Source organism: Bos javanicus, chromosome 16 (assembly GCF_032452875.1).
Source record: "Bos javanicus breed banteng chromosome 16, ARS-OSU_banteng_1.0, whole genome shotgun sequence".
In the NCBI taxonomy this organism is placed as follows: Eukaryota; Metazoa; Chordata; class Mammalia; order Artiodactyla; family Bovidae; genus Bos; species Bos javanicus.
The window spans coordinates 14,039,748-14,058,122 of record NC_083883.1 but is presented as its reverse complement, the minus strand read 5'-3'; positions in this window follow the sequence as shown (position 1 = coordinate 14,058,122).

Below are 18,375 nucleotides of genomic sequence, written 5' to 3'. Positions count from 1 at the left end.
GGAGAAGGAAATGGCAACCCACTCCAGTGTTCTTGCCTAGAGAATCCCAGAGACAGCGGAGCCTGGTGGGCTGCCGTCTATGGGATCACACACAGTCGGACACGACTGAAGTGACTTAGCAGCAGCAGTGCTGGATTCTAATGAAATAGAGACTCTGCCTTCAGATAGTGCGTTCAAAGGACATCAGGCATAGGGAAATTAATTGTTCCAACTGTATAACAAAAGTTACTTTGGGAATACTCTTGAAGAGTTGTCTCACAATGTAACTTAGGAAGACCATTTAATAAGTAAAGTTTGCAATTAAGCAGAGTCACAGCCTAACTTCTGTGATATTTATACTCAAAATAACTACATCCTTAAATGAAAAATAGGTGGTTGATAAATCTAGGCTAAATCTATATTCTTTACAGTATTAATTACATTTTTGTATTTGTAGTATCGCGTGTTTTAAAGATGTGTGTGAAATATTTGGTGTGTGTTTTTCAAAAATGAACATAAGGTCTATTTTTTTTTCAAGTAAAATATGAGATGTTAAATTTTCAAATATGTCAAAGACAATGCTCCATTTGAAATGTAGATCAGATGAAGTCTATTATTTTTTCACTCACCTCCAAGCAGAGCTGTGAACTGTGCATTCTCATTTATGTGCAAAATAGGGGCATACAAAATTCACCTTAAAAGTGAAGCGACAACATGAAGATTGGGAGATGGAAAAGGGCAGTGCTCTTATCATGGCAACACCTTGAAACAGTGCACCTCAACTTGTACAGACAAGCTATTCTTGGAGAAACCCATGTAGGCAAATTTCCATAACTAAATATTTGAAAATCTGCACTTGTGTTTGATAACATGTGCTTTTGTGTTTAACTGCAGTGGAAAATGGTCATAGGAAAATAAATTCCAAAGGTTCCTTTGTACAATTTCTAGAATTTGACTTTTTAGCTAAAGTATTGTCACTTAAAGTACACAAGTACAGAACAATAGCCTCACACCCTACCACCTATTCTGTATGTAACAACTGAAATCCTAGGCCATAAGATATTTAACCAATTATATACTTCTGCTCTCCTACACTTATATAAAAAATCTGACATAATGGCTATATGTATCTGTTAGTGCCAATATTAAAAGGTATTGTTTTGATACTGAAGATGTTTGAACAAAAACTGCCAAAAATATCTGTACTCGCCCCCCACCCATAATGCCAGAAATGCCCACCTTATTTACTGCAGTGTGTGTGTATTAGTTGCTTAGTCGTGTCCGACTCTTTCGCTAAGAGTCGGACACGACTGAACGACTTCACTTTCACTTTTCACTTTCATGCATTGGAGAAGGAAATGGCAATCCACTCCAGTGTTCTTGCCTGGAGAATCCCAGGGACAGGGGAGACTGGTGGGCTGCCATCTGTGGGGTCACACAGAGTTGGAAATGACTGAAGCGACTTAGCAGCAGCAGCATCAGACTATAACCCACCAGGCCCCTCCATCCATGGGATTCTCCAGGCAAGAACGCTGGAGTGGGTTGCCATTTCCTTCTCCAAAAGGAACCACAGAAAGAAAGAAACTGAAGTCACTCAGTCATGTCTGACTCTTTGTGACCCCATGGACTGTAACCTACCAGGCTCCTTCATCCTTGGAATTTTCCAGGCAAGAGTATTGGAGTGGGTTGCCATTTCCTTCTCCAACAGTATTTCTAGAGTGTGGCTATTGGGCCAAGTATATTACGTTGGCATGGAAACATCTTTTCTTAAGCCACATCCAGGACCTATTGAGTCAAGTTATCTGATGAGGTGCTCTGGATTCTACATTTTACAAACATCTTCCCAATGATTTTTGTGTCATTTTTAAAACTTGATTAATACAAAAAGTTAGGGATAAAGTATTTCAATTTAATGTGAAGATCCTAATACTCTTTAGGAAAGAGCCATGAAGCCATAATTATGTCTGAAACCTGCATAAATTAATTTCTAATTTTCTAATTAGTTTCCTGAAGATATGGAAGCCTGGACTATGAGAAAGTTATTATGTGAGGCAAGAAAAGATGGTATTGACTTTAAGCTTTATCTAATTTGTATTTCTCATCTAAACCAGCTCTGAAAGAATCAGAAACAGATAATTTGGAACATTTCTCTTTGCCAAAACCACTGAACAAATGCATTTCAGCTATGTCCAAAAAAAAGAAAACGCAAGGAAGAAGTAAGCATTTTATTAAAGTGACTTTTTGGATGAATACAGCTTTCCCATTAATGTAGGATGAGCTTTCCTGTTTGGTCTGAAAACACATAACTGACAATTTGAAGGGATCAATATTTTACTCTTCATAAAAAGGCATTAGAGTACTTGGCACCATATGCTGTAAAGTAGTGATGTTTCAATTCATTTATGTGACATCCATTGTGTAATGTGAGCTGCATTTATAGAGGAAAATTAAACTTGGTAGTGACTCTTATTGCAAAGCCAACCACAGTTTTATTTTTTATTTGGTCCTCATCCTGGGACTCAGGTCTGTGAGCACACTGTACATACTTCAAGGCATAATTAGCATATTAGAATATTTTCACATGGAGACTGACTTTTACTTTGCCTTTAGATATAGTTTTATTAGTTTTTTTCATTGGTAAGGTCGTGGGTGTTTTGTTTTGCTTTTTTTCCTTTAGAATTGAAAGGTGACTTACTATCATTTAAACATTTTCTGCTAAAATAGAATTTTCAAATGTTCCCTACTAAATTCAACCTTTCAGTTCTCTATTTTCAATATAAACTTCCATTATTTTGAGAACAACATTTCACAGGAGTAGTTTTAAGAGCCTTTGAATATAATACAACTAGTTTTTAGCATTTTCCAGGCTATTTCTCTTTACTAATAATACTTTGATAAATTTTGGATCTTAATTATTTGTAGAAGGAGCTTTATTATTTGCAATTTTCTTATAACATTAGATCAGACGTAAGTAAAAATAAATGACCTTTTGTTTTCAGATTATAGCAAGCTGCCAAGTCTGGTGGTAGAAAGCCCAGACTCTGGAGCCAAAAACCACATGACTAGGTCTTGACTCTAGCACTTCTTAGCTGGGAAGAGATACTTGACCTGTATATACCTCCCCTCAGGTTCCCCATCTGTAAAATGGACATATAGCTTTCCATAGATATACTCACTAGTACCCAAATGTCACAGGATTATAATGAGCCAATACTTTAAGATAATACAAAACAGTGCCTGGCACACTAAGTGCTACATGTGTGCGTGCTCAGTCACTCGTCTGTGTCCAACTCTTTGCAACCCCATGGACTGTAGCCTGCCAGGTTCCTCTGTCCATGGGATTTCCCAGGCAAGAATACTGCAGTAGGTTGCCATTTCCTTCTCCAGGGGATCTTCTCGACCCAGGGAATGAACCTGCATCTCTTGCATCTCCTGCATTGGCAGGGTGGTTCTTTATCACAGCGCCACCCTAATTGCTACATAGTGTTTATTCAATGAATCAAAATATTAGCTCCTGCAAAAGTGAAATCTGGAATATACTATAAAAACACCTGCAGGTAACTGTATTAAATAACACTGTGTCACAAAAACCTATGACTGACATAGTTTCATTTTGATTGTTGGTTAATTTGTATGGAAAAAAAAAACAGTTCATATTTCCATAGAATTATACTGTTTCTCTACAAAAATGTGATGCAATAGTACAAAAGCATTCCTAAAATAGTAATGCTTACACAAGGACAAGTTAGCCAGGCAATACAGTGTATAGAGAACCACATGGGCAACACTTGACACCTGCATGGATGTGCATATCCATCTTCACTGACATGTATAGAGTGTTACAGTCACACCAAGGTATGGGATTATTGTAGGATGGATTCCTGCTCCTATGGAAGAAACTCAACCACAGCACCATGAATTGAAAGCTAATGAAGAAGTCTATCACATATTCTCAACTTTTCTTTTCTAGCCTTGAGATATAATTGACATACACCATTGTGTAAGTTCTAAGTATATAATGTAATGATTTGATACATGCATTATTCAGAAATGATTATCACAAGTTTAGGTAATACTTAAAATACTTGACATAATTAAAATGTGTGTTTGTGTGTGGTAAAAATATTTAAAATGTACTCTTAGAAATGCTTCCCCTTCATGGATCACAGCCTTGTCATGGTGAAGGGGCTTGTATAACTCAATGAAGCTACGAACCATGCCTTGCAGGACCACCCAAGACAAATGGATCACAGTGGAGAGTTCTGACAAAATGCATTCCACTGGAGGAAGGAATGACAAGCAACTCCAGTATTCTTGCCTCAAGAACCCCATGAAGAGTATGAAAACATGAAAGGATATGACTGGAAGATAAGGTCCCCAGATCAGAAAGTGTCCAATATGCTACAAGGCGGGAGGGTGGGCAAATGGATGGGAGCCTGGCATGCCACAGTCCATGGGGTTGCAGAGTCAGACATGACTTAGCAACTGAACAATAAACAACTTTAAAACTCATAAGTATGTAATATAGCATTGTAAACTATAATCATCAGGTTATATATAAGCTCACCATCTAATTCAGTATTCATCTTATAACTGGAATTTTGAATCCTTTAAACAACATCTCCCCATTTCCAAAACATCTAGTCTCTTTGAACCACCATTTGACTCTTTCTGTGAATGAGGCTTTGCAAAGATTCTGTATGTGAGATATTACATTATTTCTCTTTCTCTGACTTATTTTACTGACTACAATGCCTTCAAGACCCATCCATGTCCTAAATGAAAGGATTTCCTTCATTGTGATGGCTACATAATAATTGAACATACATACCTCTTAGTCTATCCAGCAGTCTATGGACACCGAAGTTTTTCCAGTCTTGGCTATTGTGAATAAATCTTCAATAAATTTTGGGGTACAGATATCTCTTTGATACAGTGTTTTCATTTCTTTCGATTATAGACTTACAAGTGGGTTTACTGAATCACATGATAGTCTATTTTTAATGATTTGAGGAACCTCTGTACTGTTTTCTAGAGTGATTGAATTTACATTCCAACAAGTCAACAGGTTTCCCTTCTTTCCACACTCTCACCCTTGAATTTTTGAAAATTGTCATTTTAAGAAGAGATAACATTATGAGGTGGTACCTTATTGTGATTTTGATTTGCTTTTCCCTTTTTAGTGACGCTGAGCATCTTTTTATTTATCTGCTGGATATTTGGATTTCTTCTTTGGAAAAATGTCTGTTCAGTGCCTTTGTCCATTTCTGATTGGATTGTTTTTTGCTATTGATTTATATGATTTCCTTATGTTTTTGAATGTTAATTAACCCCTTTATCAAATATGATTTGCTAATATTTCCTTCCATTCCGCAGATTGCCTCAGTATTTCCTTAATAGTTTCTCTTGTCATGCAGAACAAAAGTTTGTTCATGTCATGCAGAACAAAAGTTTTAGTTTGATTGTAATCTTACTTGTTAAATTTTGCTTTTGTTGCTTTCGGTTTTTGGTGTCATATCTAAAAAACTGTTGTCAAGACCAATATTAGGGAGCTTTTGCACTATGCTTCCTTCTAGAATTTTTTTTTAACTTTCAGAGCTTACATTAATGACTTGAATGTATTTTGCACAAATTTTTGTGAATGTAAGATGTAGGTTCATTTTTTAATATATGAATACCCAGTTTTCCCAACACCATTTATTTAAGAGCTTATCCTTTTTCCATTGGAGTATTCTTGGCTCCGTTGTCAAATATTAGTTGGCCATACAAGCATGGATTTATTTCCAGGCAATCAATTCCGTTCCATTGGTCCATCTATTTTTATGCCAATGTATTACTGTGGTGTCAGCTGTAACATTTCCTCTTTTGAAACTTCTTTCTACTATTTTTCCCCCAACACTTATCTGTATGTACTACAGAGTGATCCTTATGTACATTTACCGAACTTACACTATTCATCATATTGAGAATATAGCACTCTTAAAGTTCTTTATATGTATTTTAAACACTTAATGCATTACACAATGTCTATCACATTCATTCCCTGAAATAATATTTTCCTTTTTTTGAAAGTTGGAAAGATTTTATTTTTTTAAAACCTAAATTGTTTTCATTGCTGAAATACTTTAAGAATTTGATGAATGATAAACAATTTTCTCATCTACTCACTTTGTGGTTTTTACAAGGAGCAATATTGCTTCTCATACTGATTTACGTATTTTTTAAAATTAACTAATACAATTAAAACTCCTGGGTGTTCCTTTTCTTTTTCTACCTTCCTGGAAACACCATTATCTGATGTTAGTATTGTTCTCAATGGCTTTTTATTTTTACACTTTTTTTAAACTAAACAAAGCCTATAATGACATTTGTTATTTTACAATTTTGAGATATAACTGCCATAATGTTGTTTAAGGTGTATGTGTTGATCCGACACATTTATATTGAAATATGATTACCACCACAGCATTAGCATTCTAACTTGGGGAAAGGCAAAGATTTTATGGAGCTTTAGTAAGAGTTCAGATGAAATTAAGGTAGTGGGATAACTGGTCAGAAATAATTCTAGGAAAATGAAGGAATTATTCTCAAGTTTTCACAACTGTGGCTGGGCATTTCATTTAAAGGAATTGGAAGGCAGGGTTAAAGTTAAAGCCATGTGCAAGAGGGCAGGGAGGAGGAGCTGTGGCTGCCAAGTACGTGTAAGGCTTACCGGGGAGAAGTTCCACCTTTAGCATCTCTTACGCATCTAACGTGGAGACGGACTATGTCAATAATCCATGGCTTCCCAAAGCAGTCTGCAAACATATTATTCCAACCTTTCAAACTAAAAACTGTGTTTATAATTTAAAGACAGACAACTTTTTTGAACTCTTTTAGGAAAAAAATTAATGACTTTCAGAAAGGTATATTTTCAGAAAGGTACATTTTACCCCAATTCCCACATTTTCTATAAAGATAGTGTTAATCAGTCACTCAGTCATATCCAATTCTTTGCAACCCCATGGACTGTAACCCACCAGGCTGAACTATCCATGGATTCTCCAAGCAAGAATACTAGAGTGGATTGCCATTCCCTTCTCCAGAGAATCTATCCCAACCCAGGGACTGAACCTGTGTCTCCTGCATTTCAGGCAGATTCTTTACCATTTGAGCCACCATATAAGCCTGAAAAAAGGATAAAAATTCTATTTTGGCATCCAAAGGGGATAACTAATATTTTCAGGCCGCTTCTATTTTTACCTGATCCTGTCCATTGCCAAAAGAATGACTAATTTACTTGGCTATATACTAAGTACTGAGTGAATATAGCCAAGCCCCGTATTGGCATTTACTCTCTCAGAGGATAAGAATTCTTGAATCAACTCCAGTCTCACATGCACAGTAAGGTTTTCATTCCAAGTTATAATCTAATAAGGGAAGTGGCCTGCAACCTTGCAGCTGCTAAGGGTTAAAAGTCAAGGGGGCATAATTCTGGCCTGAGGTCTAACTAAGCTGTGTTCTCCAATGCAGTTTCACCAATTACAAGACAGGTACTTTAGTCTGTATTTCACACTCATTCTAATCCTCAATTGTTTCAGAACCAGTAACGGCAGAAGTAGAAGTGGTTGACTGCCCACTCATTTATCACTTGAATTTTTTTAAACACAAAATTTTAATGAACCATCTCAGAGACTCTTGTTCCATGGAAACACATTAAGAAAGAATGATTTAGTCATTGTGGAGGAATACTGCATACATCAGTGACTTTTAAAATAGTTCACAGAATTCTGGCTGCTATTAGGAGGTTGGAGACCTACTGGATGAGACGATAGGAATCAGAATCAAAAGCCCTTGATTAGTAGGAGGCAATTGAGATAACAGTATATAACATGAGCTTTAGAGAATGCACACTAGATTCAAATTCTGGCCCTATGTTCATTACCTAAGAAGTTATAAAATTACTTTCAAGTAAGTTGTGTATAAAATTCAATTATATGTTTTGTAGAGTTGCTAACACCATACATATAGATGTTATTCAATAATACTTTTTGTTGAACATCACTGAACAGAATGTGGACAATGTTTGACATAGTGTGGGAGCTGAATAGTAGTTCTTATCATGCTGTTATTTTAGTTAAGAACATTAATATTAATGAATAAAAGTCTGGTGTGTTGCCTTTGATCCTTATGGACCTACTGTTACCCAATAGTTCACCACTAATTTTTAGAGAACGTTGCTGGAAAATCCTAGGCAGTCAATAGGAAGTTGGTAGAAGTTAAGAGGGCATGAAGACTTTTTAATAACAGAATTAGGATTTAAACTCCAGTACTCTTGTCTGGAAAATCCCATGGATGGAGGAGCCTGGTGGGCTGCAGTCCATGGGGTCGCTAAGAGTCGGACACGACTGAGCGACTTCACTTTCACTTTTCACTTTCATGCACTGGAGAAGGAAATGGCAACCCATTCCAGTGTTCTTGCCTGGAGAATCCCCAGGGACAGGGGAGCCTGGTGGGCTGCCGTCTATGGGGTCGCACAGTCTCGGACACGACTGAAGTGACTTAGCAGTAGCAGCAGGATTTAAACTAATTAAAAGCTGAAATAATTAACCAAAAATAACTATATGAAACATAAATTCACAGAAAGCAGCTGGTTTTCACAACACAGCAATAGTTAACATAAAATTATTGACTTCTCTGGTTAAATAAAACCACAAGATGAGTACATGATGCCATATAACTACTTTATATTACATTAGTAGATGTAGTCTTCTATAGCTAATCAATTGTCCTTAAGTTCTCTGTGCTATGCAGACCACACCTGGGTACAACAATAAGCAAGAATACCAAAGACTGTGGCCTTGTTTAAAGGAGATAGGCCAGGGGAATTAACCCAACAGATGAAGCTGGAATGAAATACACAGGTCCTGTTTATCAGCCAGGAAGGAGGATTAGTGACCTTGACAAGAACTTCCTAAATTCTTTAACAACTGTTAAATATGAGAAGGGCACATTCATTTTATATGACTCCAGAAGCTGAGTGAAGTAAGTCAGACAGAGGAGGAGAAATATCATATGATATCCCTTTTATGTGGAATCTAAAAAGGAATGATATAAATGAACTTACTTACAAACCAGAAACACAGGCTTAGAGAATGAGCTTCTGGTTGCTGCGGGAAAGAACTGGAGGGAATGGATAGTTAGGGAGTTTGAGATTGACATGTACATGCTGCTATGTTTCAAATGGATAACCAACAAGGACCTACTGTTTAACACATGGAACTCTGCTCAATGTTATGTGGCAGCCTGGATGGGAGGGGAGTTTGGGCAAGAATGGGTACCCATATATGTATGGCTGAGTTCCTTCACTGTTCATCTACAACTATCACAGCATTGTTAATCAACTATACCCCAATACAAAATAAAAAGTTTAAAAAAATAAACAGTATTAGGTAACTCATACTAATAAACAGTATAATACTAATAAACAGTATTAGGTAACACAGAAGGAAGATTCAGGTCAGTATTTTGAATACACATAGCCTGTAAAAAATCTGAGCAAGCTTCCTCCAGGGACTGCAGGCTGTAAACCTGAAGGCGCAATGCTGGGAAGCATTTACTTGCTAAACAGAATGTTATTAATAGGCTACTTCTCAGCATTCTCTACATCCCCAGGAATTTTTTTTTTATGACTTAATTATTTCAACATTAAATAATGGCAATGAAATGTTTAAGATCATATCTCTAGTGTTAAAACTTGTAAAGTTTCTCTGGAAATATTTTCCAGAGAAATGTGGCTCAGATAGTAAAGAATTTACCTGCAATGTAGGAGACTCAGGTTCAACCCCTGGGTCAGGAAGATCTTTTGGAGAAGGGGATGGCAACCCACTCCAGTAGTCTTGCCTGGAAAGTCTCATGGACAAAGGAGCATGGTGGGGCTCCTTTGAGACAGTCCATGGGGTCTCAAGGAGTTGGACATGAATGAGCAACTAACACTTTACTTTTTCACTTTCAATCTAATTATTATTTAAGGGTTATTTGTGATGTCAGGATATCAGAAATTTAACATTTTGGACATGAACTTTTCCCATTACAAGTATTTGGAAAGGTTAAAAAATTTAGCCCCTTTGCCACTTTAATAACCAAATTTAGTACTCTGATACATTGGTCTATTGACTATTTTTAAAAGTTACTTGAATGTATTATTTCTTATACACTATTTCTGCCAATTAATTTCTCATTCTGTGTCACAGGTAAGAAACTGTCTAATGTGAGAAACTATTGTTTTAATTTCCTATCTGAACACCACCAAAAATTTGATGTATCCAAGTCTTGATTATAACTAATAAACTATAAAAGTCTATTACACAAACATAAATTACTTTTGTTTTTTCAGTTTTAGCTATGATACAAAGTTAGTACAGGATTTGTTTCTCTACCAGTAACTACTCTACAAGGAGGAGAAAACATTTGGAAAAACTGTCCACAGCACTGGAAACAAAATCAAGACAGGTCTATGATCCTGAGACTAGGAGAGTGTGAGAAATGAGCCCCATGTCACCCAGAATTTATCCTCGAAGGCCCTTTTCAATACACTTTCCAGGAATTCATAACACAGAGCTTTAACCTCTCATGGTTGAAGACACAGGAACACACACAAAAGACTGGATTTGATGGTGAGTTACAAGAGGAGGGAATCACAGAAAAGTAACCCAAATACCTGGGCAGAGACTAGAGAGGCCACCCAGTGTGACAGAAGTTCAAGTTGAAGTCCAGCCAGAGTGAAGATACACCATAGCCTACACAATTCATAGGAGACCACAGAAAGGCCAGGTTCTCGGGGTAGGGATCATGTCATTGGAGTGATCGTCATGCTCTAAGAGCAAAAGGAAACCAAAACAGACCAGCCTTGACAAAGCATAATATTAGATATTAAGTGAAGTGAAGTTGCTCAGTCGTGTCCAACTCTTTGTGACTCCATGGACTGTAGCCCACCAGGCTCCTGTGTCCATGGGATTCTCCAGGCAAGAACACTGGAGTGGGTTGCCATTTCCTTCTCCAGGGGATCTTCCCGACCCAGGGATCGAACCAAGGTCTCCCACATTTCAGGCAGACGCTTTAACCTCTGAGCCACCAGGGAAGCAATATTAGGTATTAGGTAACTAATATTGACAGGAACAAAGTAATCCATGGTAACTGAACCACCTACCAGGACAGAACTTACCCCTCTCAGAGAACACTAAGAGACAGTACAACTAAGAAATTAAAATAGGAGCAAAAACCCCCACAGTACTCAAAATAAGTGGTTAATTCAAAAGAAAACTGAAAAGGAGCAATGAAGAAACAATCAGCAAGAGGGACCAAGAGAAAACGAGTAGCATGATGGTAGCCCAACTCTTTCAGTAATTACATTAAGTATCAATTAAATGCTTCACTAGATGACAGACCTTGTCAGAATATTAAAAAAACAATATACGCTATTTGGACATGCACTCTACTAACCCTCCAATTCCACTGCTGGGTATATAACAAGAATAACAAAAGAACTCTTTTGTCCAAAGACTTTTACAAATCTGCTCATCAGCTTTCTTAAGGTTTTCACTTAAAAATAAAACTTAAATAAAGTAGGATGGGTACTTAAATTGTAGTAGCATTTACCTAAGGGAATACTACAGTCAATAACAATAGACCATCGATACATTGAACAACGTGGATGACTTCCACAGGCATACTATTGAAGAAAAAACTAAGACACAAAGGAATACATATTGTATAATGCTGTCTGCTTGGAGACAAAAGTCAGCTGTAACTTATATAATGATGGAAGTCTGAAGAGTGGCTAAATTTGGAGTTCTAGGAACATTCCATATTTTTATCTAGTGGTGGTGACATGAGTAGACCAATATAAAATTTATAATTAAGATTTATGCACTTAGCTGTCAGTTACCCTAATGAAAATAAAGGCCAGTGACTGTGCAGGAAAGCGTTCATGCAGCATGCAGGTCTAACTGCTATCTGTCAAAGGCATATGCGCAAGACTGGCCCTCAGCTGGCATCTTACAACTTGCATTTTGGAAGTATTCTCATCATTCCCAGAAATGTTGAATGGCTCACTGTGTTTAAACTCTTTTTACAAGCCGTACAGTTTATGCTGAACACCTGCTTTCCTTCTCAGAGACTAAGATTTGTGTACAAGCCACACAGAGGCTGCCTACGTGGCCAGCCCCCAATAAACACCCTGGGTGCCGAGTGTGTACTGAGCTTTCCTGGCAGACAGTATTTCCCTGTAATAAATCATAGTCATAAATATAACTATGGTGAGTCTTGTGAGTCCTTCTAGTGAATTATTGACTCTGAGAATGGTTGGAAACTCCTGGAATAGGAATGAAAAGAAACAAGGTTTTTTGTTTTGTTTTTTTCCTTAATGTAGTTGGACTTTATATTTCTCTTTCTCTTCCTATTCGAATTTCCCTTCCCTTGGGAAGTGAGAAGCTGCATTGGGTGAGAGGATGCCCCACATGAAGGTCATTCCTGGAGGGGATTTGGCAGCCCAAGTTGGGTGAGGAGGATCCATGCAAAGCTCAGCAAATGGTTTTGAACTTGAAAGGTATGAGGATGTCCAAATGGGGGCTTGACAGTGCACTCCCTATTTGAGAAGGGATTCTACACATGCAGGAGTTGGGAACAGGGGTTGGCGTCCCCATTACAGGGTTAAGATTTGTTCAATACAAAGGCCTCATCATGTAACAAGGTACATAAAGGATAAAGGGGTATAGATTTCTCACTATCAAAAAGTAAGTTACAGTTGCTGTGAGAATCGGAGAAGGCAATGGCACCCCACTCCAGTACTCTTGCCTGGAAAATCCCATGGACAGAGGAGCCTGGTGGGCTGCAGTCCATGGGGTCGCTAAGTCGGACACGACTGAGCGACTTCCCTTTCACCTTTCACTTTCATGCATTGGAGAAAGAAATGGCAACCCACTCCAGTGTTCTTGCCTGGAGAATCCCAGGGACGGGGGAGCCTGGTGGGCTGCCGTCCATGGGGCTGCACAGAGTTGGACATGACTGAAGTGACTTAGCAGCAGCTGAGAGAATGTAGATCTTAAAAGTTACCACACACAAAAAATCTGTAGCTATGCATTGTTGATAGATGTTAGTTTATTATAGTAATTGTTACAATATATACATATATCAAATCATTATGTTGTGTGCCTAAAATGAATAATGCTGTATGTAAATATTATCTCAATTTTTTTAAACTTGCAAAGAATAAAAATACAAGTTACAAATACAGAAATGGCAAGAACCTAAATGCATCCTGTGTTACTGGATTGGAATTGGGAGATGATAGTGTGAAGTTGTTATCTTCAATATAGATACATAGCTACAGAAATAAATGCAGCTCTACACACACACACACACACACACACACACACACACACACACTCTTTCCTAGGTGCTTACTGAATAGCCAGGAAAGGTGAGAAACCAATGTTTGTTGTTCCATTACTCTTTTAGTTCCTAACTCTTCCACTTTGACTTTAGTACATTTGTCTGCAAAGTTTTTGTTTGTTTTTTTTTTTCCTTCTGTAACTGACCAATCTTTTGCCTTCTTTTTGTCCTCCCTCCCCTACTCCCTCCCATTTCTCCATTTGGTTTGTTAGAATGTGAAGAGGTTTTTGAACAAGTGAGACCAGCTATAATCTCATCACTAGCTTTGGGATTCCAATTTTTGAGACACTCTACCTGATTTATCTAACCTTCCTATTCATACTGCATATTTAATAACTTTTTTTAGTGGGTCAGATTCTTGGTATAAAAGTAGTCATCTTAAGGCTTCCTAAGCTGCCCTAACTTATAAAGCTGGTGACAAATTAATAGAAGTTACCAGAGCATCAACTATTGGTTATGATCTTAAAATGCAATTTTTATATGGTATTTCTTTTATTTTTAATTGGAGGATAATTGCTTTAAAATGTTGTGTTGGTTTCTGCCATATCATCCATACAACAATTTACTAGGGGACTTTTCATTTTGATAGTTTTCAAAACCTCATGGAAAAATCAGAGCTGATTGAACAGAGGCTTCACAAGTGCCTAGTTAGATATGAGCGATTCATTTGCTGAAATTGAGAGGGTAACAGGTAGGAAGGCCAGAGGTCCCCGAGTGGCAGCAAGAAATAAACTGCAAGTGGCAGACATTTTTTTCCTTCTCTACACAAAATTAAGTGAAAGTGAAAGTCGCTCCGTTGTGTCTGACTCTTTAAGAGGCTTCTTTAATTCTGTGTTGACACCTGGTTCGGCCTTAAGCTAACCAATGCATTTTTCTTATGGAAATGTTTTTCTTAAGCTATGTTAATGAAACTGTGTATTTGCTTTGGAATCTGCCTCTCTTCAAAATGGTTCCCCCTAATACTAACTATTTTTCTTTTCTCAAACCTTGGGCTGATAATGGTTCAACAAACCAGTATTCATGTCAATTGTTTTATGTTTGGGGATGACCTACCTTGTGCCATTCTATCTCAAAATGCACATTGTGAGAGAGGGGCCTGGTGAAACTCCCTCAGCCTTCAGGTGTTTCTTTTACCTGATTAGAAGCTCACTAACAGACATAAAGCACCTTGCTAGAAACTAGCAAGGGGACACTCTTTCTGTCCCCTTCTGATGTCTATGTCAGAAGCTTTCCCTATCTCTATTATACTTTAATAAAACTTTGCTACACAAAAAGCTCCAGTGGTCAAGCCTGATCTCTGGCTCCAGATCGAAATCCTCTCCTCCAGAGGTCACGCATCCTAGCATAGCACACAGCTCACAGCAGCAACTTTTCAAAATGAAGAGCTGAAAAATTCTTTATTAAAACCTGACAGACTCCAAATTTAGAAGCTCCCACTGCAATACAGTAAGTGTCCAATTTCAAAAATATACTTCATAACCAAAAAATAAACAAGCAGATTATGAAAAAGTTTGTCAGGGGGAGTATGTAATTTCCTTGGTTCTGTCTCTCTGCAGCAAAAATTTGAAGTGGCAGACGGATCGGTGTTACAGCTCAGTTTTATTTGGCAAGCAAAGGAAAATACATCCTTGAGGTGTGAGGGCAGCCCGACCCAAAAGAGGAGAGAGGCCAGCGGCTTAATGTTGGCTTCTCTTTTTATATGCTATTTCCCCTCCCTCTTACATAGAGCCTGTCCTATGTAAATCTGGCTAGCCAGGAGGGTTGATTGTTTCACCTGAGGTTCTCACTCCAGTCTTTGGACATTTCTTTGTTCTATTTTCCCTTCTTTGTCTTTTAGCCACCACCATTCTGGACTCCTTTTTCCTATTCTAATTACCTAACAGTTAAAAGAAATCTGGTGAGAATGTGGAATTGCCTAACAAAGTAGCTCCTATACAGCAGTCCCTATCTGCTTGGTTAGCATTTTTGAGCCATCAACAAAATCATTTAGTAAAAGAATGAGTTTAAAGACTCCACACTCTTACTACATCTACCAAAAAGATAGGATTGTTCTAAATGTAGCAAGGAGACCTGCTGTTTATTAGAAGTAGATAAAGGCTACTCCTATGATAAGCACAGAAAAGCCTCCTTGGCCAACTTTACCAGGAATCTGATGGTGGTTGGCTGTCATAAAACTAACGACCATAAAAGGTAGGCGATTTTGTGTAGTCATGGTGTGTATAATGCCTGGATGACTGGAAGTCTGTCTTCAACAAAAGAAATCTGTTTAGATAGCAGTAAAGACTCTTAATAAACCTAATGCTTACTTTGGGGATACCAAAGCACAATGACTCAAACAGAGGAAGACCTTTTATTTCTATTGTTGTTCAGGGAATATGCAGATATTTTCAAAGACCTGTAAGCTGTCATTGGTCTTCCCAGGTGGCTCAGTGGGTGAAGAATCCACCTGCAATGCAGGAGACTCAGGAGATGCAGGTTTGAACCCTGGGTTGGGAAGATCCCCTGGAGGAGGGCATGGCAACCCACTCCAGTAGTCTTACCTGGAGAATCCCAAGGACAGAGGAGCCAGGTAAGCTACAGCCCATGGGTCGCAATGAGTTGGATGCAACTGAGCATATAAGTTGTCATAGGCATTATCACCTTCAGTCCTCTGGACAAGTAGAACAATTTAAACAACCACTAAAAACAAAATACCACATTGACTGATTTAGCAACCCACCAACACTGAAATGGCTTAAGAGCTTTACCACTGGTTTCGTTTAAAAAATAAATGGGAAGCACCTCTCTTGAATTTTGAACTGTTTTGCAGGTCTATGAATTATGGTCTTTAAAAACATCCTGTGATTAATTTAGCTGAATGCCCTCATAATCATGTTCAATACTTGAATTCTCTCCTCCTTGGAAACTCAGAGTCATAATGACCTGGAAAAACTCTCTGGAAGAAATCCTTCACCTCTATGAACAGGAGGTTTCATCTTCACAAAGATATTCTGCAGGAAAAATGGTTGTCATTATGCTGGGAGAGATCCTTTTACATGCTGCTGCTCACTCACATGTCTGTCAAAGTCACTGCCAAACCAACCATCTTTCCTAAGGTGGACCGGACTACAGTTCTATATAACTTCAAATTTCAGGTTTCTTAGTAATTGATATTGGGGCTCAGCTTAACTGGAATGTGATATTCTAGCAAGCGTATTACCATTCTCATAGACTGTCTTGCTGTTCTATTCACAGCAGGGTCATTTCAACTACTTTAAGAATCACATTTGTGTTAGCAGGCAGTTTTTACCAGCTTAGCCACTGGGGAAGACCTTTTACTAGAAAACAAACAAGCAACTTGTTACATGACTCTTTCTTTCTGTACTCCAATTAATGGTCCCCATAATTCTGTTTTTGATCACCTCTAAATTCTACTCCAAGTATGAACAGATTCTGAACTTAAAAAACAGACATCTGATTATTGACAAAGTAAAATTTGGACCATCATCATTAGTAATTTTTGGTAAGAACAAAGTACAAATAATAAGCATTGAGGTACTTAGGCTCTAAATTTAATTTTTAAAAGTTCTGTTAAGTAGTTTGATTAGGAGAATAGTATAAATAAGAACAACATTTAAATAACAGATGCACAGAAATCTGGCATTTACAGAGAGAGACAGTGGTTAACAGATCTAATGGCACTAAATTAGTTTTGGGATATGAGTCTTTGGCCAATCCCAATAAAGACAGATAAACCCATGGAGATTTAGATGACTGTTATAATAATATAGTTACTGATTTAGACTTGAGACAAAAAAATACAAGGTTCATTGGGTGGACCTAATGTATATTAGATCCATATACATTAAACATTAGAATTTCAGTCTGTACCTTCAATGCATGTCATATTTTAAGACTGATACTAGTTGATAACCATGAGTATCTTTGCATTTCACATCTGGGAAAAATTTGTGAAGACAGAACAATTCCTAAATAGCCTAAGTTGTCACAGTTATGTGATGGTACTTATGTCACTGAATGAAAATCAGGAGAAATTTATTAGACCTTGCAAGGAAAGCTCTAAATTAAAAACTTAGAGTACTCAGACTCCATAGTTAAGCTGCCCCATGGGCTGGGATTGGCTAAAACTTGATAAAGAACTAATCATAATGTTTAGTAAAGCATTGGAAAATATGAACAATAAAGGCATCACACCAATTTGTAAAATTCATGGATCACTAAGCAAAATTTTTGTGCACTGCCAATCATGAGTTTGATTTAACCATTCATCACAGGCATGATTTATTCAAAGGTCATTCCTCCAAGCAAATGACATACTGTCTTTTTAAAAACTTAGTAATTTTGTTTTTTTTGTCATAATTCTAACAATTGCTTTGCTTTGTATTTTACTATAAACTTGCTGGATATTTAGAAGGCTGCAACTTGCCCAGAGAAAGGTGAAAATGGCAATGGAGTTAATTGGAAATAGGTGATATCACTATTTTATTACAGTAACAAAAGTGGATTGAAAGTGTAAATACAAATCTAAAAGAAAAAAAATGTCCCTGTTGAAAGTAAGTGAGATTTCTTCTACCTCCCTATTCTTAGAGGATTTACTTGACAGAAATATATAATTCTTAGTTCTTTCTCTGTCTGTTTGAAATGTAAATCTTTACAAAAGCTAAATAAGCCTCTTGCCAGCTTCCCAGAGCCAGGAATATCTTTCTGACAATTTTTTTTTTTTTTTTTTTTTTGGTTCTGTGTCATGTGGAATCCAGTTGGTGCCCATTTCAGAGGAAGCTTGGAGTCTTAACCACTGGATCACCAGTGGAGTCCAGGAATATCTTTCTCAAGGACCTGAAATATAACCATCAAAGAATATAGCTGTCTCCCAGTGTCTATGGGAAGGTGGCAACCAGACTTCTACACCAGCCTTGACTCAAGCTGCAAAACTACCATCTGTATAAAAGTGAGAAATTCATTTTC